The sequence below is a fragment of the Oryctolagus cuniculus genome, chromosome 9, assembly GCF_051225735.1.
Source record: "Oryctolagus cuniculus isolate XC-2025 breed Fujian yellow rabbit chromosome 9, ASM5122573v1, whole genome shotgun sequence".
NCBI lineage: Eukaryota > Metazoa > Chordata > Mammalia > Lagomorpha > Leporidae > Oryctolagus > Oryctolagus cuniculus.
Window position 1 is genome coordinate 92,903,333 of NC_142875.1, and position 26,946 is coordinate 92,930,278.

Consider the following 26,946-nt stretch of genomic DNA (forward strand, 5'->3'; position numbering starts at 1 on the left):
CAAATGTGTCCCCAAGTAAATCAAGGAGGATGGCTCCTTGATCAGCAAATTTCATCTTTCCCTGAACAATCAGCCTGCTGGGTCCCAACTTCTGTCTTTAGAAGTGATCTTACTACTAGGAGTAAAGAAGTGGCCCTGGAAGAAAACATACCTTGGCACTTAAGGCACTCCCAGATAAAAGCTTACATTTTTTTGAACATTTCTTTGAAACTGGGGACTTAACATGATTTAGGCTGGTGAAAAGCCATCGTTAACACGCGCTCTTCTTCAATCACTACCCAGACCTTTAGTCCGTAAGCTCTCTAAACACAGATAATTACCATGGCAACCACAGCGTTTCAGGACTCTCCTACCTACACTTGCACCTTTCTTAAAGAAACACAGAACACAACAATGTAGAATTAAAACAGTAAATCATTGGTGTGTTTTTTATTTGTTGTTACACAGCTGTCAGAATTCAGAGAAGTGCTGGACATTGTCATCCACTATCAATCGTGCTTGGAAAAACTAGATGTTTGGCGAAGCACTTTGCCTTCTTGCCAGAAAATAGGGTCTTGTTTGTAACACTGTGTAAGGAATGACCGATGAGTTTCTAGATTGTTAGGGTTAAAAAACTCTCAAGGCAGAAAATGTCATTAAGAATACAAAGTCCGGAATAGTATGGATTTTTACATGACACAGTCAGGGGGCCAACAATCTTTGGTTAAATTATAGTTATGATTGTCTTCAAGTTGGTAGAAGCTTGGGCAAGTATGCTTTTTTGGTAGCATCTAATTTTATATTTGGTTGTATTTGGAAACATGCACAATAATTCTGTTGTGCCTTCAACAGTCTCTACTTATGTAAACAAGTCTTTTATTGCCCTATGAGTACTTGATGAGTGGTCAGCAGAATGAAACTCATGTGATCATCTCTACACAGCTTCTGTTGAGGGATGGCAACTGGGGCACTCAGACTAGAGACCCACAGGCAGGGACAAGTTACTGAAGACACTTCAGCGAGCCACCTCTCCTTGATTTTGAGCACTCCACTATCTCTTGTCCATATCTGCAAAAAAAAAATCTTCCTGTAATTCTTTCTGCATCAAGGACTAACTAGCTCTTTCTACCTAATGGAATGTAGCTCTGATTTCTCCATCATCAGCCTCCCTTTCTCTGGGATACTCATGTTTTGATGAGAGAGAAGAAAGGACCCTCTTCTGTGTGATTGTTTTCTTTTAAATTAAATGTAGTAATAAATCTAACTCAACCCAAATAACTGCTGAACATCTCATAGTAACATAGCAGTGAAGATGAACTTGGCATTGCATGATGAATGTTTCTCTGTGCTTAGATTGGAATGCCTCCAAACCCTTAAACTCCCACACCAATTTGGAAAAGCCTACCTGAGGTTTTTATATCCTTAGCCTGAAGATCCATTTTTCATTTACAAGATAGAGCCCCCAAGTTTCAAGGACAACCACACTATATTTCTGTAGAGAGTACACAGAAAGATAATGTTGGAATGAGAAAAATTTTTTGAACCCAGTGAATATATTTTTGCCTTTCACATTTTGCACATATGTGCCTTTCTATGTTTTCTATAATTTAATTAAATCTTAAAAAGTCCAAATTCTACAAAGTAAAAAATAAATCAAGTAGCAATCTGTTTATTTTCTGTGTACCCACTATATGAAGAGCGGTTGTGACACAATTCCGGCCCTTCCACTGCTACCTTCTCAAAGCGGTGTGTGAAGGGCCAAAATAAAACGGCCTCTTCCTGAGCATAAAAAGCCAAGTAAACCATTTCTGCTTTCTTGTGCACTGGCTGGAGTAATAGGGGAATACTGCATGGAGGAGGTGACAGCTATATAGGGACATGAAAAATAGGTATAATTCAACACAAGAGCAACCAAGTGATGACATGCCGAGAGTTCAATTGAACAAGGAGCTTCTGTTTGACATCACCACTTGTTTCATTTCAGTGTTGAAGGAGTCCCAAAGGGTGGATGATATGGAGAGCTCCTCTTCACAGAGCATCCGGTCTTGTTGGGAGTGAAGAGAAGGTCATTCAGTCCAGACTTGGGAAAGTCTCACATTGGCCGTGGACTTGCCAGCCTCTGGGAAGTTGCCCATGCTCTGTCCCTGCTAGGAACACCTATTTGCTAGAGTCTTCCTGATCCTACAGGTGTCATCAGTTCATGCCTGCTTCCTCAGGGACTTCTTCCCTGATATCTCTGGACAGGTTACAGTCAACCTCCCCCTCATAGATGCTCAAAAATCACTTGTTCTGTCCTTTGTAGCCACAGTCATAGGTCTGTTTTTATTTATGTGATTATCTTACTATCCATGTATCCCAAATTAAACTACAAACTTCAACAAGAGGGCAGATATGATTTTGATGTTTAACCTTATATCTCCATCAACCAGCATCTACTACCTACTTGCCCGTAGAGAGGAGAGGAAGATCTTCTATTGGCTGGCTCACTCTCCAGGTGGCCACAATGGCCAGGGCAAGGCCAGGCTGAAGTCAGGAGCCAGGAACTCCATCCAGGTCTCCAACACAGAAGGCAGGGGCCCAAGGACTTGGGCCATCTTCTGCTGTTTTCCCAGGTACTTTAGCAGGAAGCTGGATCAGAAGTGGAGTAGCTGGGACTTGAACCTGTGCTCAGATGGGCTGCTGGTGTTACAAGCAGTACCACAGTGCTGGCCCTCATCATCTTGCTCTGGACTCTTGCTATCTATCAGCTCCTAAATGGCTTCACTGAAGTGCTGCCGTTTCTCCCATAAACAACGGATGTGACAGAAAAAAAGGTCTTGGAATTTCAAATCGGATCATGTTGCTCTGTCCAGATTGTTAAAGCACCCAAGGTGTCCCTTCCATTCCTCGTGAAGCTCCCTTTCCTCCTTCGGCAGAGCCCCATCAGCTTCTTCAACTCTGAGACTGTCCACACTCCTCTGACTTTGCATCTGTTCCTTTCTGATGCTAAAACGCCTGTGACACCTGCATTTTCTCAGGAAAAATCATACTCATTCTACAAAACCCAACCCAAATAGCTTCCTTCCATCAACATGCCTCTGATATACTTCTTTAGCCTATACTATGCAGGTAGGCTTATTCGTTACTGTTTCACATTGGACTTCTGTTTCATTTGCTGGGTTGAGCTTCTGGAGGGCATAGGTCATGTAGGTAGCCCCAGTCTACCTCCATCACTAAATACAATGTCTAGCACTAACTTTTTGAATGAATGAATAAATAAATAAAATAAAATCTCCCTTACTGGTCCTACTCAAATATTAGGAATTTACTAAAAATTTTTTTTAAGACTGTTAGCTCCTCTTGTAGATATCAAGCTTTTGGGGGACAGAATATCACCTCACATTCTCCTGATATATCATGGTGCTAATCACATATAATAAGAACACACTGAACATTTTCTGACTGATGGAACACTAGACATATTTCTTTTGCTGTCCATAGTAACAAGGATTTTTTTTTGGTTATTATTATGCTAGGAAAATGCAAGAAATGCAGTTTGTCACACAGTGTTGTGGGAAATGTCATTTTTAGTAATATACGTCCCACCCTTCTTTTGAGAACTGCTCCTATCATATTAATGCTCAGAATTCCAACTGAATGTTTTGGAAGTTTCCACTGTGGAAAAAGTTTATTATGATTAATAAAATCTCTTATTCAAGTCAATTTCTTTCCTAAAACAAACTATTTGGCAACATATTGTAAGGTGAATCCAGAGTCCACGTTTCAGAATTACAAGTGGTTTAATATGTTTGATAAGCATATTTTTCATTGAGAATCCAGCGAGAATCATTAGAAGAGGCTTTGAGTCGAATGGGGATTGTGGAAAATCCTGTGGTTCTCAAAGCATGGTCCCCACACTAGTCGCATGGGCACTGGATGGAACTAAAATGCTCAGGTCAGGAACCCTGCGGTAGACACTCAGCAGTCGGCTTCCTGTAGTTGCAACCTTTCCCGGCCGTGAGTGAGTTCCGCTTCCTCTCAGGGACCTTTCTGCTCTGCTTGGCTTCTTCCACCAGGCAAAGAGCTCTCAGAGCCAGGAACCCGCCGCCCTTCTGAGCACATTTGATGGGTAAAATATTTTGCCTGTCTGCTTGCAACACCCCTCCTCTGAGTTATATTAAACTTTGTGGTGCTGTCCTGATGGAATAAAATATTTTCTGCAGCACAGTTTGCAGCTGCCACGTCCCTTCTCTGCATTCTTCCCCATGCGAAGAAACACCTCTAAGTCTGTCCCACAGTCCACAGATGGCTTGTTTTCCAGTATCTGGCTTATGTCCCCTGGATACATTTCTGTCTGTGGGGCTCCCCCTGGCCCTTCCAGATTTGGCTTGTCCAGGGCAGAATGGGCTCTGTGCTCAGTACTTCTATGCACGGGTTGAAGTATGTATCCACTCTTTTACTATCATGTCACACTGTCCTATTTCTCCTTCAGTAAAACAGAAACACAAACAAGCAAACCTATTCGGCATTACTTTGACCTGAGCTGTGTTGCTGGAATACGGGCTTTCACCTTCTGGCAGAGTTCCTGTTTTGAAGACGAAGGAACCACTTCATGGTGATCGCTCAATGTGTTTGGCGATACTCTTTTTGGTTTGGTTGCTTCATTCTCTTAAGATCTTCTGAAGCCTGATTTATTTGTTTATTTTTAATGATTTATTTCTTTATTTGAACAGCTAAGTGACAGGGAGAGAGGGGAAGAAAAAGAGAGAGAGAGAGCGCGCACGCTTCCATTTGCTGGTTCCCTCCTCAAATGCTTGTATCAGCCAGAGCCAGGGCTGGGCCAGGCTGTAGCTCAGAACCAGGAACTCCATCCAGATCTCCCGTGTGACAGTGGCAGGTACCCAAGTGCATGAGCCATCACCAGCTGCCTCCCAGGTGTATTAGCAGGAGGCTGGATCAGAAGTAGAGAAGCTAGGATATGAACCAGGCACTCCGAAAAGGGATGGAAACATCCCAAGTGATGGATTAAGCCTCTGTGCCACAGCTCCCACTCCTTTTGCTTTTGATAATTTTTTAATAAAACATTTATTTATTTATTTGAAAGGCAGAGTAACAGAGAAAGAAGGAAACACAACAAGAGAGAAAGATGCATCTTGGTCTTTTTAGACACCATGTTACAAAGGATTCTTCACTGGCAAGAATTGTACTTCTTGTATTTTTGTTTCAAACAGAAATGCCCACTGAAACAGGCCTATGAAATAAATTTTTAACACCTCACTGGGGACTCCAAAACTGATCTTACTTTGTTAATAACAACTCTCTGGTAGCTCAATCAGTGAGAAACCTACCAGACTGTATTACTAACTTTCTAATTCTTACCACTTATAGAAGTATGACAAGAACTTGGTTAAATACTGATTGCAACCAAGATACTAAGTGCCTGTGGAAGTCTCCTGGCTTACTGTCCTCATGATCCAGCCATGGTCAAGGTTGAGTTAATCTGTCAGGACTGCCTTGTAGGGAATCCATGCTTACTCTGTTCTTGCTGCTTGCTTTTGAAAATGTTTACAATTCTACATTTAATCATTTATTCAACATTTTTTCCTGCCACAAAGTTTGACATAAAACTCTTCAATTTACAATTTTTAGCTATCACTCCTTCCCCTGTGATTCTAATCTTTGGCACATCTCCTGTTCTCTCCAAAGTTGAAACACAGTAAGTCTGTGACCATAATTGCGAATTCTTTTACTACTTTGAGTTCAATCCAATTGGCCTTGGAGATGTGACCTAAATTTAAATCAGCAGGTAATATCTCTTACCCTTGTTATTTGACTTTTAATACCTGGGAGCATTTTTGTTGCATTTTCAATTTTAAGTCCCTCCTCAAGTGTTTAGACACGTATCTGTTTTACTCATCATTATTTCTGGAGTGACTGATCCATAATGGGCTCTTAATAAACATTTGTTAAATGAATACATGAAAGTTATACCATGCACAGACTGTTTACTAGACGTAAACCACTGAAGACTATTTCAATATGGATCCCTTATAATTCTGTAGATATTCCCTTTGCCCACACACACATTGTCGTATTATGCTGTGTATTTTTTAATTATCACTTGTTTCAAGTAAACATAAAACTGGTTCAAACAGAAAATCTGAAAATATCTTAAAAGTAAAATTTTACTTCTAAACCCATTTCATTAACAACAACGTTGAAAGTTGATTTCAAGTGAGAATATCCTCAGGCTGGTGTGCTGGCATACCAGTGCCCACAATGCTGGTATCCCATATTGGTGACTGAGTCTTGGCTGCTCCACTTCTGTTGCAGCTCCCTACTAACATGCCTGGGAAGGCAACTGAAGGTGGTACAAGTTTTTGGGCCTCTGCTATTCATGTGGGAGACCCAGAAGAAGCTCTGAGATTCAGACTGGCCTGGCTCTGGCCATTGTGGCCATTGTGGCCATTTGGAGAATGAATCAGCAGATGGAAGATCTCATCTCTCTCTCTCTCTCTATCCCCCAACTCTGTTCTTTAAATGAATAAAAGAATATCCAATATTAAATATATTCTCAAAGTTTGAGTTGTGCTTTCCCTTATGGAATCTGGATTTGTGGCATGAAAAATTCACCAAATGGTCTATAAAATGCCTCTCATTATATGCCTTGAAGTCATTGGCCATCAAAAAGAAAAGTGTTTCATATCATCACAAAATCGGATGCTCAGCTCAGTCTGACAAAAACTCATTTCTTCTGGATATGAATGGTGATAGCTATTGTTTTTTTTAAACTTTTATTTAATGAATATAAATTTCCAAAGTACAGCTTATGGATTACAATGGCTTCCCCCCCATAACATCCCTCCCACCCGCAACCCTCCCCTTTCCCACTCCCTCCCTCCTTCCATTCACATCAAGATTCATTTTCGATTCTCTTTATATACAGAAGATCAGTTGAGCATACATTAAGTAAAGATTTCAACAGTTTGCTCCCACACAGAAACATAAAGTGAAAAATACTGTGAGTACTAGTTATAGCATTAAGTCTCAATGTACAGCACACTAAGGACAGAGATCCTACATGAGGAGTAAGTGCACAGTGACTCCTGTTGTTGACTTAACAAATTGACATTCTTGTTTATGGCCTCAGTAATCACCCTAGGCTCTTGTCATGAGCTGCCAAGGCTATGGAAGCCCCCTGAGTTCACCGACTCTGATCATATTTAGACAAGGCCATGGTCAAAGTGGAAGTTCTCTCCTCCCTTCAGAGAAAGGTACCTCCTTCTTTGATGACCCATTCTTTCCACTGGTATCTCACTCGTGGAGATCTTTCATTTAGGTTTGTTTTTTTTTTTCCAGAGTGTCTTGGCTTTCCATGCCTGAAATACTCTCATGGGCTTTTCAGCCGGATCTGCATGCCTTAAGGGCTGATTCTGAGGCCAGAGTGCTGTTTCACAATTGATCATAATGATAGGACTAAGAACCAAAGGGATCACATAAACAAGAATAATATCTGCAAATACTAGCTGATAGAATAAAAAAGGGAGAGAACGATCCAACATGGGAAGTGAGATACACAGCAGACCCATAGAATGACAGATGTCCTAAACAGCTATTGGTTTTCATAGATAAAGAATGTCACATCAATTTCAAAGTGACTTGTGATGATACTTCTTCTATTGTTAACACCTGTTTCCTCAAACCACTGGCAAAGTGGCATTACTGAGTGACATTCAGGAGAATCTATACTTAGAAGACCTGAAAATTTGCACAACACAACCAAACAAAACCTTCCTGGAATAATAAGATAAAATAAAAAATGATTTTAAGTTTATTTTTTCCATTTTCTCTTCTCAAAACCTTCAAATTTCTTGGATTAACATCAGTTATACATAGGGAGTACAGTGTGGCATTTTAATACATGTACGTAATGTGTACTAATCAAGTCAGGGTAATTAACTCCTTGTTGTTATTACTTTGTGATTGTAACATTTAAATTTCACTTGTTAAGGATGACTGTGGATTTGGTGGATTCACGCTCATCCATGATAAGTTCTATACGATACCAGTGAGGGAACATGTTTAGGGTTTTGTCTTACTTTATCACTTTAAAATAAATCCCTTTGCTTTCAATGTGTTGACTCTACCTTCCTGGCCAAGGGATGAAGCACACAGGTAAGACAACCCTAGCACCATCTGGGAATGGGTACTGGAGAGAGTTAGTTTGTAGAGGTGGAGAGAAAGAAGTGAGAACACATTGTGTACACTCTGAATTTCACATCAAAGAGGGTGAAAGGGAAAGGAAGTCAGAATGAAGAAAACAAATTCAATTGAATAGCCCACATTCAATGGTGGCAGCTCCAGGTCCTATGGCTGGATATAGTGGGTGGTTGGGTCTTTTGCAACAAAGACATGTCACTTTGTCTTTCAGCCACTCCTAGAAATCAGCTTCCATTTGGGACCCATCAGTAGTGGGAAGACAACATTCTTACAACTTGATTCCAACTTTCTTGGTCAACATGGAGTTTTAGGGAGCAAAATCAAGTCAAAACAAACCACTCCAAAGCTAAGGGACTGGGAGAGGATGGCTTCTTTTGGCCCAAGCTTGACAGGACTCATGGATAGACTGGTTTCTAGATAGTAAGGGTAAAGTATTCATTTGGGATTTACCCTACATGGCTGCACAGGATTTTCCACTTCCCAGCATGTGGCTTCCAAGGTCTTTTTTCCTAGCCTGGCCTGATGACCCATATTCTTCCTACTCTGGAACCCCGTTCTTCCAAGATGGCTGACAACAGTGGTGTCACCTCCCAGTCAGCTGGAGCTGGCACTGGGTGGGGAGTAAAGCATTCAATATGTTCCCCAGGCTGTGATCCTACTGTCCAGTACAGTCAGTCTGTGTTCATATTTATTTCTGAACCTTGAATAGTTGACTCTTATGGAAGCATTTCTTCACGTGTATGAAGAAAAAGATCACATTAATGCAATTAAAAAGCTATATTAATTTCCCCCTTCTTTGTGTAGTCATACTAATTTAACTTTTGCATATTGTTACTTTTTTATGCCCTTATTAAAAAATATTTCCACTGTTGACATATCACTTCTGGCCAGTATTAGAGTGTATTTCCTGTCTTATCATAGAAAGGAGGGCAGTATTTAAAAGAGATCCACTCTGCCCCTTCAACATCCTTGGGTTATGACTGGCTCCAACTAGATAATGTTTTGGGCTAAGGCTTCAAATGAGGTGTATTTAGAGGGTCTATTGGGGTGGGGAGTGTAGGCCTGCAAAATCATTTGGTCTGGCTCTGCCAAGGCAACCACAGGTAGGACTCGCAATTCAATAAATTTATAGCATACTACTTTTTAAGTTGATAATTTTGTATGGCTTGCAGATAATGTTATAAATATGCAGATTGGGGCCAGTGCTGTGGCATAGAGGGTTAATGCCCTGGCCTGCAGTGCCGGCATCCCATATGGGCGCCTGTTGGAGACCCGGCTGCTCCTCTTCCGATCCAGCTCTTGGCTATGGCCTGGGAAAGCAGTAGAAGGTGGCCCAAGTCCTTGGACCCCTGAACTCACATGGGAGACCTGGAGGAAGCTCCTGGCTCCTGGCTTCGGATCAGCACAGATCCAGCTGTTGCGGTCAATTAGGGAGTGAACCAGCGGATGGAAGACCTCTGTCTCTCTGCCTCTCCTTCTCTCTGTGTACCTCTGGCTTTCAAATAAATAAATAAATAAATGTATGTTAAAAAATATGCAGATGGCTCTTGGCAGAGAAATGGGTTCTCAACCCCTGAAAGTGGTTGATTTGGTAAAGTTTCCCCCCTTTTTCTGACATTCTAGCAACGTGGGTGTCGGGGACAGAATGGTGCACAAGGTAAAAGATCTGGCTTGGGTCACAGTGAAATCCAGAAGCAGGTGGAGAACAAGCTGTGGGTCCTGGGCCAGCCTGTGGTGGGTCTCCTGTCCACTTTGGTGGAAGTCAAACCGTGATCTGCCTGGGTGGCTGCCAGTTCTGTCCCTGTTGAGCTTCTGCAGCTGCCATCATCGCTAACCATTTGGAGAGGGTATTTCTGCTTCTGGTCCAATTTCCCAGTTGGCTTTCGGTTTCTCCCAGCCCCTTGCAGGGCAGACTTTCAAGAACAGCATGAACTCCCTTGCAAACAGCTGAATTGGAACAAGTAAGATTTAACTGGAACAAGTTGTGGTAGCTGTGACTATCAGAAGAGGCCAAGGGAAGGTGCAAATGATAAAAATGTCTGTGATGTTGTGGAATCATCAGAACTTGAGCCCCCCCCCCCCCCCCCCCCCCGCCAAGTTACACATTCTAAAAAATAGTAAGCTGCAATAACAAAATGAGGTTTCCTTTATGCAATTTCAGGTAACTTTCTAGACGACATCCATGATTTAATTTAAATTGATTTAAATTATGAGCAATTCAGCTCCACTTAATGGTGAGGGGAGCTCTTAGATTATTTTCGTTCTTGTCTATACATCCACTTCTAAAAATAATTATTTACTAGTTTGCTAATCAGTTCAAGTGATTTGTTTAATTAGAAATATATATCATGAATTGTAAATCTCTGGTATTATTCATACTATGGTATGAGCCTAATTAATTTGGATTCATAAAAGCAGCACCTTTTGTGTCTGAAGCACAACTGCAAAAATCCTTAGCTTAAAATTTGAAGATGATTGACGACAGCATCAACACAGCAAATCTCTGTGATAATAGGTGGCATTTTAAGTTGTCAGACTCCATCAAGCACAGGGATTTCATTGTGATCAATAGTGGAGCAAACCGGTTCTTGGGAAAGCTGTAAGCCAAAAACTCCCAATATTCAGACTCTCTTGTTTGTGCCTGATGTCTTCATCAGGGGCCATAAAGAAAGGCATCATTTGGTCTTAATTAGTTTGCAATGTGCTTAGAGAAATTTAAGCTCTATTATTCAATTGAGGTGCATGTCAAGGCAATTGATAATGTACAGTATTGGGAAGACACCAAGACCCAGTGACACTGTGAGGAGATCCGTGGGTGTGGGCAGGGTGTTGATTTGGGACTTGAGCCCAAACTACTTATCGCCTTGGGCCTCATTTTCCACAGCTGGACAAGATTCTTAAGGTATCTTTGACCTCTAAATTCCGTGGTTCTGTGATTCCTTGACTGGGTCAGGTTTTATGAGATGGTGTTGAAGATAGATTTACTTTCATCTGGATTAGTGGAGCTGTTAGAAAGTAGAATGTTTGTCTTCCCCTCCCACTAAGCTGTTCCATTCTTGAGGACACGGATTGTGCCAGTTGTGTCTGTAACATGTAGCAGGGCCTTCATATACAATTGTTAAATGACAAGCGGATTGCTCATAATGGACGGTAGGACCAGCATCCTTGGAAAAAGTCTCATGTGACAACGGGGATGTGTTTATTTTCCTCTGGCTAGGAAATGCTCTTACTTGTTCTTTTAAAGATGGACTTTTACTGGCTGAAGTCTTAGATCCAAAGGGAATATTAATCGGAAAGTAACAAAGTGTGAGTTTTACAGGCTCTGGCCCTTGTGAGGCCCAGCTGTATCTTTTTACAGGGGATGGCTTTGGCCTCACACTTCCATTCTCTGTCAGAGCGGTCCGTGCTCTGACATCCTCTTGCAAAAGGAAGCATCTCTTTGTTGTTCTCTCCTCTGGACTAGCTTAAAGTACTAAATATCCCATACGGTTTTAACAACAGCCTGGACACCTTATCATTCCTTACTGAAATCTGCAACTTAAAAAAATCTCATTAATGTCTCTGTGTAGTTGTTGGTCTCTTGTATTGTCCAAAACCATAAAATGTTCCTTTTCTGAATTTCTGTCTCTAGTCTTGGGGAGGTCCCGTCCATGCTGTGGCAAGACACCAATGGGCTCCAGGGCAGACACTGGTTGCTGTAGTTTCATATTCTTTCTGGCCCTTTCTAGTGTGCCTTTCCCACATGGACTGCCCGCATGTATGTGCTGGGCATGTGAATGAAGGATTTCTAGGGAAGCGGAGAAATGAATTCAGTCACATTCCATCATGCCAGGTGAGTCGCAGACTCGGGCAGATAGCAGAGCTCTGATGTAATCTAAGACATTCATTTTATCTTCCAGCTTCATTTCTTAGAATGTCTTCTCTGTAAGCTGATTTCAACATGCCTGCAAAGAGATCTTTGACCACACCAAGCATCACAGTTGCAAACACTCCTGAGAACAGAACTGGAGCCCTTCTGTTTCCCAGCGGAAGGTAGCAGGAGGTTCAGCCAATGTGGATCATTTAAATTCAGAGGGATTTATACATCGATTTTATAGCGGGGTAGCCCTTTTCCTTCTCTTCTTCAACTCCCGTGCTTTAACATTTTACTTTACCGTTGTTTGATCTCCGGTGTCAAATAAAGCACCTTTTATATTTAGTACAATAGACCCAGTGTCGAGTTTGTCTAGTCCAAAGTGCTGTACAAACATTAACCCATCCGACTCCCCTTGACCCCATATTGCACACCCTTGTTTAAACACTACAGTTATCCCAGATAACCACTCGAGGCAGTAGCTAGGAAAATTATAGAAAGCGCATGAGTTTAAGTGCCTGTTAGGGTGTGTTGCATACTGCTGTCTCCCCTGATGTTAAAGGTCTTAAATCCTGATTGTTTACAGTTCAAAAGTCTTCCGGAGGGATGATTAAGGGTGAAATACATGAAATAGGAAATGGCTGAATGCCTTGTAGGAGATGAGGGCTTTTGATGATGGACTGTCTAAAATATTTCAAAATAGTGATATCCAAAGATTTTATTACCAAAGTAGAATTAAGCAACAAATTCTTGAGACTCTCCATAAATCAAAAATTACCACCCCCCAACAAAATAAAAATATCTGGCTGAGTTTTGGGGAGTGAAGCTACTAATTTATCTAAATGACATGTTGACTGGAGCTGGCTCTCATGGGCTGTCGGAGAGGTCCGGCTCAGCCCTCCTTCCTGCCTTTGGAATCTGTAATACATTGTAAAAGGCCCATTCCAATTCTATCATAAGGAATGGAATTTGAGGAGTTCACAGTTATTCTAGTTCTCTAAACCTTTTTTTTTCCCTGTTAAAAACAATTCTATTAAAGAAATACTGTAGTGAGAAGCATTTTTTTTTTTAAATTCAAAAGTTGTATTTGCAATGACATGTAACAGTCTCCCGATTTCCCCTCTTTAATTTATTTACAACTTCGGCGGGTTTCAGCTCTATAGGGCCAGTTTCCTCATCTGTAAAGTGCAGTGGGGTTTAATGAGCTGGAGTGCTCGTGTTTTTTGATGCTGATCATTTATTTGGTATCTCGGTTATTTTAGTATTGGCTTGAGGAAATAATAGCCGGAGGAATAGAATGAGTAGTACTCATCCAAACACTTTGAATTTTTGTAGACTGTTAGTATTTTTATTTGTGATGTTTCAGAAGAAATTCGGGTGCTATTTCAGCTCACGTTTGCTGTCTCTGCTGTGTACGCATGTGTGAGTGTTTGTACATATCTTCTACTTCATGGGAAGCAGGTACTTTTAACACACCTAATGACTTGGATGTCTCTTGCAGTATTTAGTATGTAAATGACAGTTAAGTGGGGAAATGCTTTTTAAGGAATAGCTCAAAGTGAATGGTGTTTTCCAAACGAATGGATGTGATAATGGGAGTTGTATTTTTGTCCAGAAAGTACAGTTGTATAGATGTGATCGCCAGCCAAGTCCAATGCACATTGCCGTCCACGTCTTTGAAACAGACTACTGGGGATGCAGTCTGTCTTATAGCTCCTTGTAAGAAGGATGGTGGAATCCCATCATGAGCTATTCCTGTCACCATGTGAAAGTGGTTAGAGATGGGAGGCCTGAGTAGTGAAGACATAACAGTTGCCCCTCATGGCCTTCTGCACATTTGCCTTCAACAGCCCCGTGTTAATCAAAAGGAAGCACTTTTGAATTTTAAAATGATGAAGTCATGATTTTCTTCCACAATTTCTCCTGTGCTTTTTTTTTTTTTAAATCAAAAATCAAGTTATTTCCACATGATGTGTCGGTGGCACTCCCTTGCTTTGCAGCGTGCTCTGAATGCTATTGCCATGAAGAGGAATGTGTGCTGGAGCCCATGGCACAGGCAGGCATTCCGATAGATGAGCTTTCCCGAGTTCGAGACTGCTCATCAGATTCCTTCTGCATTTATGTGGGTCTTGTAAACTATCAGGCAGATGTGGAACCCAGCTTAGTTCCTGGCACATCCTTAGCTTCACATTTATATAGCATTTTTCTACCAAAGAATGTTGATAAGTCAAGGAATACAGCCAATCCTTATGAAGTGCACATATGATAATATTTATATATAGAAATGCCCATGGACGTTAATAAATCTTCAAATAAGGATTACACAAATGTGGAAAAACAGGTCTTTTGCCTGAATATCTCTTTGCACTGCATAATAGCAGATGGTTTCTTCTGCTTTTGCCTTTGTATTGCCAGTAGATTTTCCCCAAGTTCTGTTCCTTAAAATTCTCATACCTTTTCACTCTTCCAGAATAGGTTTTCCTATCATGTGCTGCATAAAATCATAAGGTTATAACATTCTAACTATGAGCATAAAATTACACACAGAGAATGACTACAAAGGAGGAGAATCTGGGAGACGCTGCATTCAATTTCTAGCTTTCAAAACTATTGTTTACCCTAATGCAGGACAGCTATGCTATGCAAATATGAATCTACTATGGGTCAAACCTTGTGCTCTGAGATGAGCTACAGTAAAAGCCTGTTATAAAATCCTATGAGTACTGACCTTAAGTGAATGCCGTGTTTGTTAAGTGGGCAGCAATCTTATTTCAGAACATGAAAGGTAGTAAGAGTCCCACTGCACATGGCAAGATGAGCATTTCTAAGTCTCTAAATTGAATACAATTTGAAACTAATGGGAAAGTATCTCGAAAATAACACAAAATACCTAAGAACATATTTAAATACGCTAACCCAGAACAGAGCTTTTTAACATATTTATGGAATTACACGGTCCATGGTGCAATTAGCATCTTCAGAGACTTAATGTTTAAGTTCGCCTTGGATATTTTGCTGTTTTCACATGTTTTTCAAAAGTAGGGTTCAGTAGCTTAATAAGGTTTGAGAAGAAAAAGTTAATTCAGTTATAAAGTTACACCAAGATGGAAAACATACTTTGATTCAGTATGAAAAATTGCCAGACTCCTTTTTAGTGTGTTTGCATGACAAAAATAGCTAGTGCTATGAATTTCATTTGTGCCAAAATGATGGCCTTCGTCAAGGGAGAAAGCAGCACACAAATCGTTTATGTGTGTGAGTAAGGCTCCAAATTGGGAGGCAGTACAACGAGGAAAACTACTTTCAGATCTTTCTTTCTCCAGCCGAGATCTGGAATTTTCTGGGAGACTGTGTTATAGAAAAAGACTCTTTTGAGGCTGTTGCCTTGAGTTTAGAGAAATTGATCTTTATTTTTTTAATGCTCCTTGTTTTTTCTCTTACATGTGTTGTATTTGTTTAGCTGGTGTATTTATTTGTGTTGATCTTGGACTTGGTTGCACCTTGTATGGGAAAGGCCATCTCTACTGTTATATCAAAAAACCATAATAGTTTATGGAGTAAGGATATTTTGTTGCTTTTGTGTTCTAGTTGATTTTTCAAGAATTCTGAGCAACAGTGAATGCTTATTAATGTAATGTGGGAGTGCATTGACTTAGAATAACACATCTTTTGGGCTGGCTCTCTGGTATAGTGGGTAAAGCCAACTGCCTGTAGCATTTGCATCCCATACGGGCACTGGCACAAGTCCTAGTTCTCCATTTTTGATCCAGTTCTCTGCTGATGCACCTAGGAAAGTAGCGGAGGATGGCCCAAATATTTGGACCCCTGAATCCATGTGGGAGACTTGGAGGAAGCTCCTGGCTCCTGGCTTTGGCTTGGCACAGCTCTGGCCATTGTGGCCATTTGGACAGTGAATCAGCAGATGGAAGATCATTTTTTCTCTCTTTCCCCAGACCCCCATAACTTTGCATTTCAAATAAATAAATCATTTTTAAAAAAATAATAACACGCTTTTGCAAATGTATGTGTGCTAGTGAGTGTTGGGACTTTCTTTGCCTCCTTTGGACACATGAGTTTCAATAGCAGCATCCAGGGGTGGCTCTCAGGTGTCTGTCTCAACAATACTCAAACACACCTTTAACTCAAGACTACAGTGATAACAAAATCACACTCTCCTTGAGAAGTTTACACTGTTTATAAATATTTACCTCTGTGTAAAGACAATCATAAAACCTATAACACAAGTAGTGGGCACCATGGTTAACAAGCACTCCGCTCCTTTTAAGGAATTTATGAACCATTAGTCAAGAAATTGTTTCTGTGCTAGGATTTCTGGAGACACTCTTTCCACCTCTCTCACCTCCTGTGTCCCTTGTTGTTCTCAGTCATACTGTCAGTGTTGGAACGACAAATTCCTTGAGTAAGAATATTTCTTTATTCACAAACTTCCAAGTTCCTGATGGTGATGGGCATAGGCTGGAGGCAGTAGGCAAGAAGTGGTTCCACCCTGTAGAATCACCTGGTGTGTGGGGAAGATACCCAGGGACTCTGTGACTGCACAGTAGTGTCAAACCACAGCAATGGTGCTTTTGGGACTCTGGGATTACCAAGGTCAGTGCCAAATGACATCACAGACATCACAGGGTCACAGAGAGGATTACCATAGTTCCACTGACATCCTAACCCACAAGAGGCAGAAGGGAATGATAACCTTCAGTTTCCCATTGGAAGAAGCACATGTACGACAATAAAGTACCTACAATCATGTGCTACGCCATGATGCTCCAGTTAACGTCACCCCATCAGACTATAATGGAGCTGAAAGTTTCCCATAGCCTAGAGACATCATACTTACCACTGTGTCACAATTGCCTGCAATATTTAGTACTCAATACAGTAACCTAGGAGCAATAGCCTATACCATACAGCTTTGGTGTGCAGGAGGCTGGGCCATCTGGGTTTGTGTAAGTGCACTCTGTATGCTGTGTTTGCACAGTGGCAAAATTGCCAAAGAGCACATTTGTCAGAATGGATCCCATTGTTAATTATCAGTTATCTAGCTTACATGCTGAAGGAATTTTTCTTGGAGACCAAATGCTTATTTTATATAAATAGTTTTCAAAAAGTTCATGAAAGTGGAATTGAAAGAATGAATTTGCAAAACTGTTCTTAGACCCATGCACAGTTTTTTTTTATAAGATGTGTTTGCCATGATCTTTTTAAAGACCCTTTTTATAGATCTGAGGTGGAATAATATTTGAGGCTGTTTGCAGAGCTGGAGAGTTAGTCCTCTCTGCCCACTGCTGTGGGCACCTTGGCCTCAAACACTACTGTCAGGATTCTCAGCTGTCAGTGAGAAAAATGATCCCCAATGCGAGATTTGGACAGGAAGGCCTCTGTGCAATGCTGAGCTCAGGACCTGGCAGACAAATCCCTTATCCTAACCCTAACCCTAACCCTAACCCTAACCCTAACCCTAACCCTAACTTTAACCCTAATCCTAACCTTAACCCTAACCTTAACCCTAACCCTAACCCTAGCCCTAACTTTAACCCTAATCCTAACCCTGATCCTAACTTTAACCCTAACCCTATCTTTAACCCTAATCCTAACCCTAACTTTAACCCTAACCCTATCTTTAACCCTAACCCTATCTTTAACCCTAACCCTAACTTTAACCCTAACCCTATCTTTAACCCTAACCCTAACCCTAACTTTAACCCTAATCCTAACCTTAACCCTAACCTTAACTCTAACCCTAACCCTAACCCTATCTTTAACCCTAATCCTAACCTTAACCCTAACCCTAACCCTAACCCTAACTTTAACCCTAATCCTAACCCTGATCCTAACTTTAACCCTAACCCTAACCCTAACTTTAACCCTAACCCTATCTTTAACCCTAATCCTAACCCTAACTTTAACCCTAACCCTATCTTTAACCCTAACCCTATCTTTAACCCTAACCCTAACTTTAACCCTAACCCTATCTTTAACCCTAACCCTAACCCTAACCCTAACTTTAACCCTAATCCTAACCTTAACCCTAACCTTAACTCTAACCCTAACCCTAACCCTAACTTTAACCCTAATCCTAACCTTAACCCTAACCCTAACCCTAACCCTAATCCTAACTTTAACTTTAACCCTAATCCTAACCCTTATCCTAACTTTAACCCTAACCCTAACTTTAACCCTAACCCTATCTTTAACCCTAATCCTAACCCTAACTTTAGCCCTAACCCTATCTTTAACCCTAACCCTAACCTTAACCCTAACCCTAACTTTAACCCTAACCCTAACCCTAACCCTTACCCATATCCCTGAGTCCCTCCTCTTTTTCAGCATCTCTCCCTTTCCATCTGTTGCTTTACTATTTCATATTCAATGTCAGTTCCTTAAAGACACAATTTGTGTCACATTCATCATTTTGTCTTCTACATTTCTTTGTAAATAATCTAGGAATAATTGTTGAATGAATATATGAATTTATGGTTATATGTTGGTGCTGTCCAAATATCTTTTCTGTTCCTGGAAGGGGTTTTAAGATATAGTGTCTGCTCTTGGATGATGACATGAGTGCATGATTTTTACTTAGAAGTACAGATGTCCCTCCACTTACAATGAGGTTCCTGAGAAACCATTGGTAAGTTGAAAATATCATAAGTGGAAATGCATTGAAATGATCTACTCAACCACACATGGCAGCTCAGCCATGCAGTGTACTACAGAGCATTGGCTGTGGTTCCTTGTAACCATGGGGCTGACTGGGAGCTGCAGTCACTGGCACTGCCAAGCTTCACAGAGAATTGGACTGCACAGTGCTAGCCAGGAAAGACCCAAAGCCTACTTTGCAAGTGCAGTGCTTACTGAGTATGGTCCCTCTTGCACCATCATAAAGTAGGAAAATGGTTAAGTTGAACCATACTAAGTCTGGGGCCAGCTGTGTGTTATGTCACAAACCTGAACCTCACAAATATAGGTTGGAACAACTCTGAATGGTGCAGATGCAGGTTTTACATCATCTCACATTTAGAATCTTGGTGAATCCTGAAATATCAGTGTGCATCTCAAATACTGCATTCCTAGCTGTTGGGGAGTGGATTCCTCAACACTAAGTCTTTATAAAATTGATTTAGAAAGTATATGATTTACTTGCTAGTGAGGGATAAAAAGGTGTGAATTTTTTTTTCATAATAATACACCATTACATGTCAACCTGCATTAAGATCTTATTTCTGTTTATTGAAAACCCCACGTAGTACTGCCAAGGCTACCTGCTGGCTGGGTGTCCACCCACTGCCTTGTCCCTTAAGTTTACTAGCAGTTTAAAGAACTCTGGCTGCACTTCTGTGTCACAGGAGACCCATGTAGAAGTTGTAATTTCATGTGTCCCACTTAGGGCTTGGGTGCCTTGGGGAACATGTACACTTCCCTTGTTTGTTTTATTATAAAGCAGCTTTATTGAGAATTAATTAACATATTATACCATTGACCCATTTAAAATGTACCATTCAATAATTTTTAATGTTTTTAGAGAGTTGGGCAATCATTACCACAGTCAATTTCAGAACAGTTTTCAGATATGAAGAAAATTATTTACTTGCAAATTTATTTATTAACAATTCAATAACTCTAGGGCTAATCCTAATTCTCAAGGACATGACCTGGGACTTAGAGTTTTCATGAAAATCAGATAAATGAGAGAGATATACACAGATTGTCAGGAAACTATTTCATTTTTTCTTGATGGCTTCCTATTTTTTCTAAATAAATTGCTTTGAATGCCAAACAAAGCTTTACTTCATTTTTTCAATTAATTAACTAATTAATTACTTTATATACTTGAGGGAAGGAGAGAGAGAGAGAGAGAGAGAGAGAGGTATTACCCGCTTGTCTACTCCCCAAATCTTGGCGACAAGGCTGAAACTGGATGCTGGGAACTCAGTCCAGGTCTCTCATGTGGGTGACAGTAACCCAGTTATTTGAACCATCACTGCTGCTTCCTAGAGCACGCATTAGTAGGATGCTGGAGGCCAGAACCAGAGCCAGAACTCCAACTCTCTTGTGGGTTGTAGTCATCCTAACAGGCAGCTGCTAGGCTAAATATCTGTCCCTCCACACATTGATATATTTTAACAGCTCTATTGAGGTATAGTAGTATACAAAAATGTTAGCCTGGGGCTGGTGTTGTGGCATAGTAGGCTAAGTCTCACCCTATAGTGCTGGCATCACTTATGGGCACTGGGTTCGATTCACGGCTGCTCCACTTCTGATCATCTCTCTGCTTATGCCCTGGGAAAGCAGTGGAAGATGGCCCAAGTGTTTGGGCTCCTGCTTCCATGTGGGAGACCTGGAAGAAGCTCCTGGCTCCTGGCTTCAGATCAGCTCACCTCTGGCCATTGTGGCCATTTGGGTAGTGAACCTGTGGATGGAAGACCTTTCTCACTGTCTGTCTCATTCTCTCTCTTTCTCAAATAAATAAGTAAATCATTAAAAAAAAAAAAAAAACTTGCCCAAGGATAATGCATGCAATTTGATGGGTTTGGCCATATGCAAACACCTGTGATACTGTTAGTACAATTGAGATAATTAATATATTTATCACTTTCAGATGCTTCCTGTGGCACCTTATTTTTTAGGGGTGGTGGTGATGGGAAGATTTATCCTCTTAGCAGACTGACAGTGAGTCAGACTACTTACTGCCTAGTAAGTATTCAATAAATGTTAGCTGTTGTAATTACTTCACAGTCACGATACTGTACAGCAGAGCCTAGAATGCCTGCATTCATCTTACATAACTTAAGCTTGGAATCCACTGACCAACTCCCCATCGTCCCTTCCCCCAAGCCCTTGGCAACCACCATTCTATTTTCTGCTTCTATGTGTTCAGTTCAGACTCTTCACGTAAGTGGAATCATGCAGTATTTTTCTTTCTCTAGCTTATTTTACTTAGTGCAATGTCTTTCGGTTTCATCCAAGATCTTGCAAATGGTAGGCTTTTCTTCTTTTTATGGCTGAGTAATATTCCATTGTATTCATCTGTGGCATTATAATAAACACATTTGTTCTGTACCTCCGATTTCGCCCTCTCCTACCACACAGCTCCCCGGGGAGCACTGAGCATCTCTATTTGCTGTGGGCTCCTACATGGCCTCCTGCAGGGGGCTGGTTGCCTGGGGAACCAGCCATGAGATTAAAGGGTTGGAACTTTCAGCCCCACCCCCTGATCTCTGAGGAGGGGAAAAATGCTGAGGGTTGAGCTGATTACCAAAGGCCAAGGGTGTAATCAATCAAGCCTCTGTAACAAAGCTGCCACAAAAGCCCAAAAGGACAGGGCTGGCGAGACTTCCGGATCGCTGGGTATGTGCGGTTCCTGGAGGGTGGCATGCCCAAAGAGGGCTTGGGGGACTCCACAGCCCTTCCCACCTACTTCACCCTATACACCTATCCTTCATAACAAACAGGTCAATGTGTTTCCGTGAGTTCTGTGACTCATCCCACAAGTGGTTGAGAACCCAAGAAGGGGACTGTGGGATCCCTGATACATAGGACGTGGAAGACAGTCTTAGGAGACTGTATTTTCAGGTAGATAGTGTCAGAAGTGAGTAAAACTGTAGCCCCTCCCGCAGCGCCTGCCCCCCACCCCCAACTCCGCGTACACTGTGGAATCAGCAGGTAAAAGATTCTCAAGGGCTGGGAATGGTGTTGACAGAAATGCACAAAAAGATAGTTGCTTGATGCTTTCCGTTCAATATCACATTTTCTTTATCGATCTGTTGTGGGCATTGGAGTCGTTTCCATCGCTTGGCTTTTGTGACCAGAGCTGTAACAGCGCGGGAGTGATTGTTCCCCGGTCATTCTCACCTGTCTGAAACTGACAACATTTTCACCCCAGCATTCCCAATCACAGATTTGTCACCAACAGTGACACTGAATTTTATTTACTTAACTGTTAATTATGCTTAGTTCTGTGTGTGCTTTTTCACCCCAATGGCGAAACTCAGATTAAAGCGAATTTAAACCTTGCTCAGATGTCAGCCAGATCTCATTTTCTTAAATGGAATTCAGGATGCTGATGCTGTCCCAGCTATTCTGCCCCGTGGAGTTCAATGGTGTCCTGGAGACATACGACATAGAACAGCTTTGGAAGATTTTGCTTTTATGACAGCTTTCTGTACAATTAAAACCATGCAGTCTATCTTCTCATGAGTCCCCTGAGTTTATATTAGGATCTGGTGAGCTGCTGTGTAAATTAAGGTGAAAGACTATTTTGTATTGGTAAGGGTGTAAATGACATGCCCCTCCCCCCACTACAGAGAAGGCAGCTCTGCAGCTACAAGAAGTGAATTCATGGTGACTGTCCTGAAGGAGGGGACAGATGGGCATCTCACCCTTTTTGGTCAAGTTCCACGTTTGCAGTGGAGAAGGCCATTGTGGGCCACCATGGGCCATTGTGAGCCATCTTGGATGCCACTTATACATTTCAATATTGGGATGATTTGGGCATCAACATTAGCTCCACAATGCTCTTGCTGTTGCTTCTACCTTTCAGAGAAGATACTGTATTTTTAAATACAGGGCTTTTAAATTTATTTATTTGAAACGCAGAGTTACAAAGAGGCAGAGGCAGACATAGAGAGGTCTTCCATCCATCTTCACTCCCCAAATGGCTGCCATAAGCTGGAGCTGGGCTGATTTGAAGCCAGGAGCCAGGAGCTTCTTCCAGGTCTCCCATGTGAGTGCAGAGGCCCAAGGACTTGGGCCATCTTCCACTGCTTTCCCAGGCACATTAGCAGGGAACTGGATGGGAAGTAGAGCAGCCATGACTCAAATTGGTGCCCATATAGGATGCCGGCACTGCAGGCGGAGGCTTAACCTTCTACACGATAGAGCTGGCACCTAAATACATCTGATTTCTAGATTGCAAGGGGACCATTTTTGTTCTACATGTGACATGGAAGAAAAAAATCCAAAGCTACCTTGAGGCTCAATTGAATCTAAATGTTTCCAATAAGGAGGTGAGAGTGACTTAAAAATGACAAATGGCAGGCAGTCTGGGAAAGGGGTGGACATGCTAACTGTGTCCACTTAGGCTTTATTTTTATTTTGTTTTCATCTTTTTAGAGTTATTTTATTTATTTGAAAGACACAGTTACAGAGAGAGGTAGACCCAGAGAGAGAGGTCTTCCATCTGCTGGTTCACTCCCCAAATGGCCACAATGTCCAGAGCTGAGCTGATCCAAAGCCAGGAGCTTCCTCCAGGTCTCTCACATGGGTACAGGGGCCCAAGGACATGGGGCATTTTGTACTTTCCCAGGCTGTAGCAGAGAGCTGGGTCGGAAGTGGAGCTGGATTGGAGGTGGAAGTGGGACTTGAACCCATATGGGATGCTGGCGCTGCAGGCTAGGGCTTTAACTCACTGTGCCACAGCGCCATCCCCTGTTTTCATTTTTAAAGCAAGGGAAAAAAAAAAAAGGAAGAGACATAAGCAGTGGGAGGTACTCTGAAATCCTGGAAAGGAACTGCACTTTTAGCATCCGTATCATCTCTCCTGCTCTGTATGTCTCTCTCCTGCTCCCACATGCGGAGGCCTCAAGTTCATGGAAAATTCACATTCTCTCTTAATTCTACTTTCCACACACTTTTTGAAGCTCCCCCATATATGGACTTCAAAATATTCATGGAAAACAGAACTAAAAGGTAAGTTTACGTTGGTGTCAAGACTTTTGGAATCCACACAGCTTTTTTGCAGTATGCGTTTTTCCATGCACTTTTGGAAGACTCCTTCTTATGCACAGATTTCAAAACCCTTTGCACCAAAATACACTTCTCTTTTTAATTCCTTTTCCCACACACTTTTCTGAGTACCCTTGGATATATTTGGTTACAGACCTGTTTTTTTCATGTGGAAAATGTAAAGTGAGGGGGTGTAGTTCATTAGCTCAGCCAGTAGAGGGAACGGCTCCTTACCACATGGTCTCGCTCTCCTGCTCCAGGGTCCTGGCTGCGTAGTCTTGTACACTATCTCAGGAGGTCAGGGCCAAGGGTATGTGGTGAACTGACCATCATCTCTTGAACTGTGCTCTTGAACTCCCTTCTTCCTGACTTCAGTTTGCATCCCCGCCTTCTTGTCCTCCTGTCTGGCTGTTTGTCACCTGGTGTATTCTTGGAGTCTCCGGGGTAGGGTCCCTGGGCACTCATCAAACCTTAGAGACCCTTCAGGCAACTGTTTTTTTTTTTTTTTTCCTAGAACACTGATTTTTCATAAAGACTGTATTCACAGAGGGAAAATGCTAAAGTGCTGTCATTTATTAAATTACCTACTCACTCTTGACATGGAAGCCCAAGCATAGCCATGGCGAAGACAAGTTCACAAACACATGGAGGTTGGAAGATCAGGCCGGCTCAAGGCCGTAGGGTTTACCTATCACCTGTGTAGGCTTCATTGTCTGCACTTTAAATCCAGCACATTCATGGGAGGAGAGGCCCTAGGGCCTGAGATCCAGTATCTTATTCCTAATGCTCTGACTTGGCCTCTATGTTTCATGACCACGCATGCTTTAACGATGCCCTGACGTTGGCTCTTCCTACAGGAAACCCTTTGCCATCATTAGGCCATTGTGATGTTCAATGAGTTCTCATTGGACTGTACTCTTGCAGGGCAGGGCAGGTAAAGCCACCACCTGCAGTGCCGGCATCCCTTATGGGCACTGGTTTGAGACCCAGCTGCTCCACTTCTGATCCGGCTCTCTACTATGGCCTGGGAAAGCTGTAGAACATTGACCAAGTGCTTGGACTCCTGCACCTGCATAGGAGATCTGGAGGAAGTTGCTGGCTCCTGGCTTCTGATAGGTCCAGCTCTGGGTGTTGTGGCCATTTGGGGAGTGAACCAGCAGATGGAAGACCTCTCTCTCTCTCTCTCTCTCTCTCTCTCCCTCCCTCCCCCTCCGCCTCCGCCTCCGCCTCTGCCTCTGCCTCTGCCTCTCTGTAACTCTGATTTTTCAAATAAATAAGTCTTTTAAAAAAAGAACATTTTCCCCAAGTGAGATTTAGGAGACTTTGTGAGTTATAGTCCCTGATAAAATTTGGCATTGGATTCTGCCTTTTACTTAACAATCCTGCATGAGAACTTGGACTAATATTGGATACAAAATTGGTTTAGAATGATCTAGAGCTTCCCTCCAACAAACTAATTTGTCGACACAATAAGTGTGTGTATTTCATCCACTGGTAAATAATAGTATAAATCACTTCTATTTTTTCTTAAACTAGTTACCAAGAATCCTGCATTTCTGCAGACGATTTTAGGAGCGGCCAGAGACTGCAATACATAGAAGAAATGCATGGAAATTTGGTTTATGGCGAACTTTGATATGGCGAATTCTTGTATTGTGCTTAGGGTCGTGGCTTGGGGGGTATTGTCTGAGAAAGATGAGGAATCTCGGCCTCACTGAGTTGTTACGGCTGAAACCACGTGAGAAAGCCACTTCCGCTGTGTGCCTACCACGTGTCAGCCCTACCCGGGAAGGGCGTGTTGTAGCATTAAACATGTTGTACAGGCGACCACAGATCCTGACAAGAATGAGGGCAGCCACGGCTCCCACTGTACAAACAGGGACACTGAGGCTGGGGGAGGGTGGATCGCTCTTCTGCCCCTCGGCTGCTCTCACGTGAGGGAGCCAAGGCTCACCATCCCCTTGACGGACACAGAGCCACCCACTTTCTTGTCCGTGCCAGGCCTTGGTGTGTGGCTGTTTGGGTGGCATTGTTCATCTGCCTCGTCTCTCTGAACATCTTTTCTGGAAGGTTTTCAACCTTTCCCTTATGGTTTGCACATCCAGCGATGGGAAAACGTTGACTACGAATTGCAAGCAAAATCAGTTCATTTCACTTTCGGCTTTGAACGACAAGGTGGATTCTTTCCCCGTGAGATCAGCAGTGTGAGATTGAGCCAGGCGTTCTCACGTTGGGGGGGCCCTGGGCTGAGCCAGAGTTCCTGGGCGCCGGGAAGAGATACAAGTGAACGGGCTACCAGTGAGTGCCTTGGCTTCCCAACCCACCTCGACGAGACCTCCTACGACTATAGGGGGCTGAGTCCAGGCTGAGGACTCCTGGCTGGCAAGGTAGAGTAAAAAAAATGTGTTTATGAAGGAACTAGCTCTGCAGCATAAATGGATGTTGAAATAGACCAGAACCAGGCGCAACAGCCCACCAGCAGATAGCCATAAAAATCAAGGTTACAAAACAGAGCACATACTTTGCCCTGGGCGTCCCTCTCTGAACTCAAGGTCAGGCCCCCGGCCTGAACTTCGCTTTCCAGCTGGTGTTTGCTTCTCTCCAAACAGTCTTCCTGGGTTTCTCAGCCTAGGCTAAGCCAAGGTGTCATTTCCCACCATCTCTTTTATAATATTTATTTCGTATTATTTGTGTGTGGGATGGCTGCCTTTGCATTCTCCTAGACAAGATACAGGCTCCTTTTGACACGCGAGGCTTCCTGGGAGGAGGACCTAGGAAAGGAGGTGGGAGGTGGGGACAGAGTGGGGAGAGTGACTGCCTGGATCTGCCGAGGAATTCTTAGTCAAGAGCTCTCAGGAGATTGGGCCCCCACCCCATCTACCTCACCTCTTAACTTCTTCCAAATAATTAATTAACTTCTTTGGAGAGCGTCTTGGACCCCTGGCTCCAGCTCCATATGAAACAACTCCCAAGAAGAAGGTAAAATTTCCCCGTTCTCTACATGGAAGGCCCCTCCTGTAAATGCAGACACAAAGGCGTGGCTGAGAATGCCGTGCCGGGGGAGACCCGGGTTCTCAGGACAGACTCAATGCCAAGGTTGCTGGCAGTACAGTGGAGTTGCCTTGTGGAGACAGCCCCTAGCTTGCTTGGCCGAGATCAGTCATGGCTCCTGCGAG

The 26,946-nt window shown here is 42.5% G+C and overlaps 1 protein-coding gene across 11 annotated transcripts in view; it reads left to right on the top strand.

Annotated features, from left to right (window-relative positions):
* Positions 1 to 26,946, top strand: part of LOC149124667 (uncharacterized) — a 136,071-nt gene that overhangs the window by 55,856 nt on the left and 53,269 nt on the right. For 4 of the 11 annotated variants that reach the window (XR_016213401.1, XR_016213399.1, XR_016213395.1 and 1 more), the window contains one exon: positions 12,078 to 12,365. The exons of 4 other annotated variants lie outside the window; for them this stretch is intronic. The gene's annotated coding sequence lies outside the window, so the exon portion shown is untranslated. Of the gene's footprint in view, positions 1 to 1,963; positions 3,182 to 6,291; positions 6,432 to 12,077; positions 12,366 to 26,946 lie in introns of those variants that run through there. 3 more of the 11 variants (XR_016213404.1, XR_016213402.1, XR_016213396.1) reach the window with 3 other exon arrangements.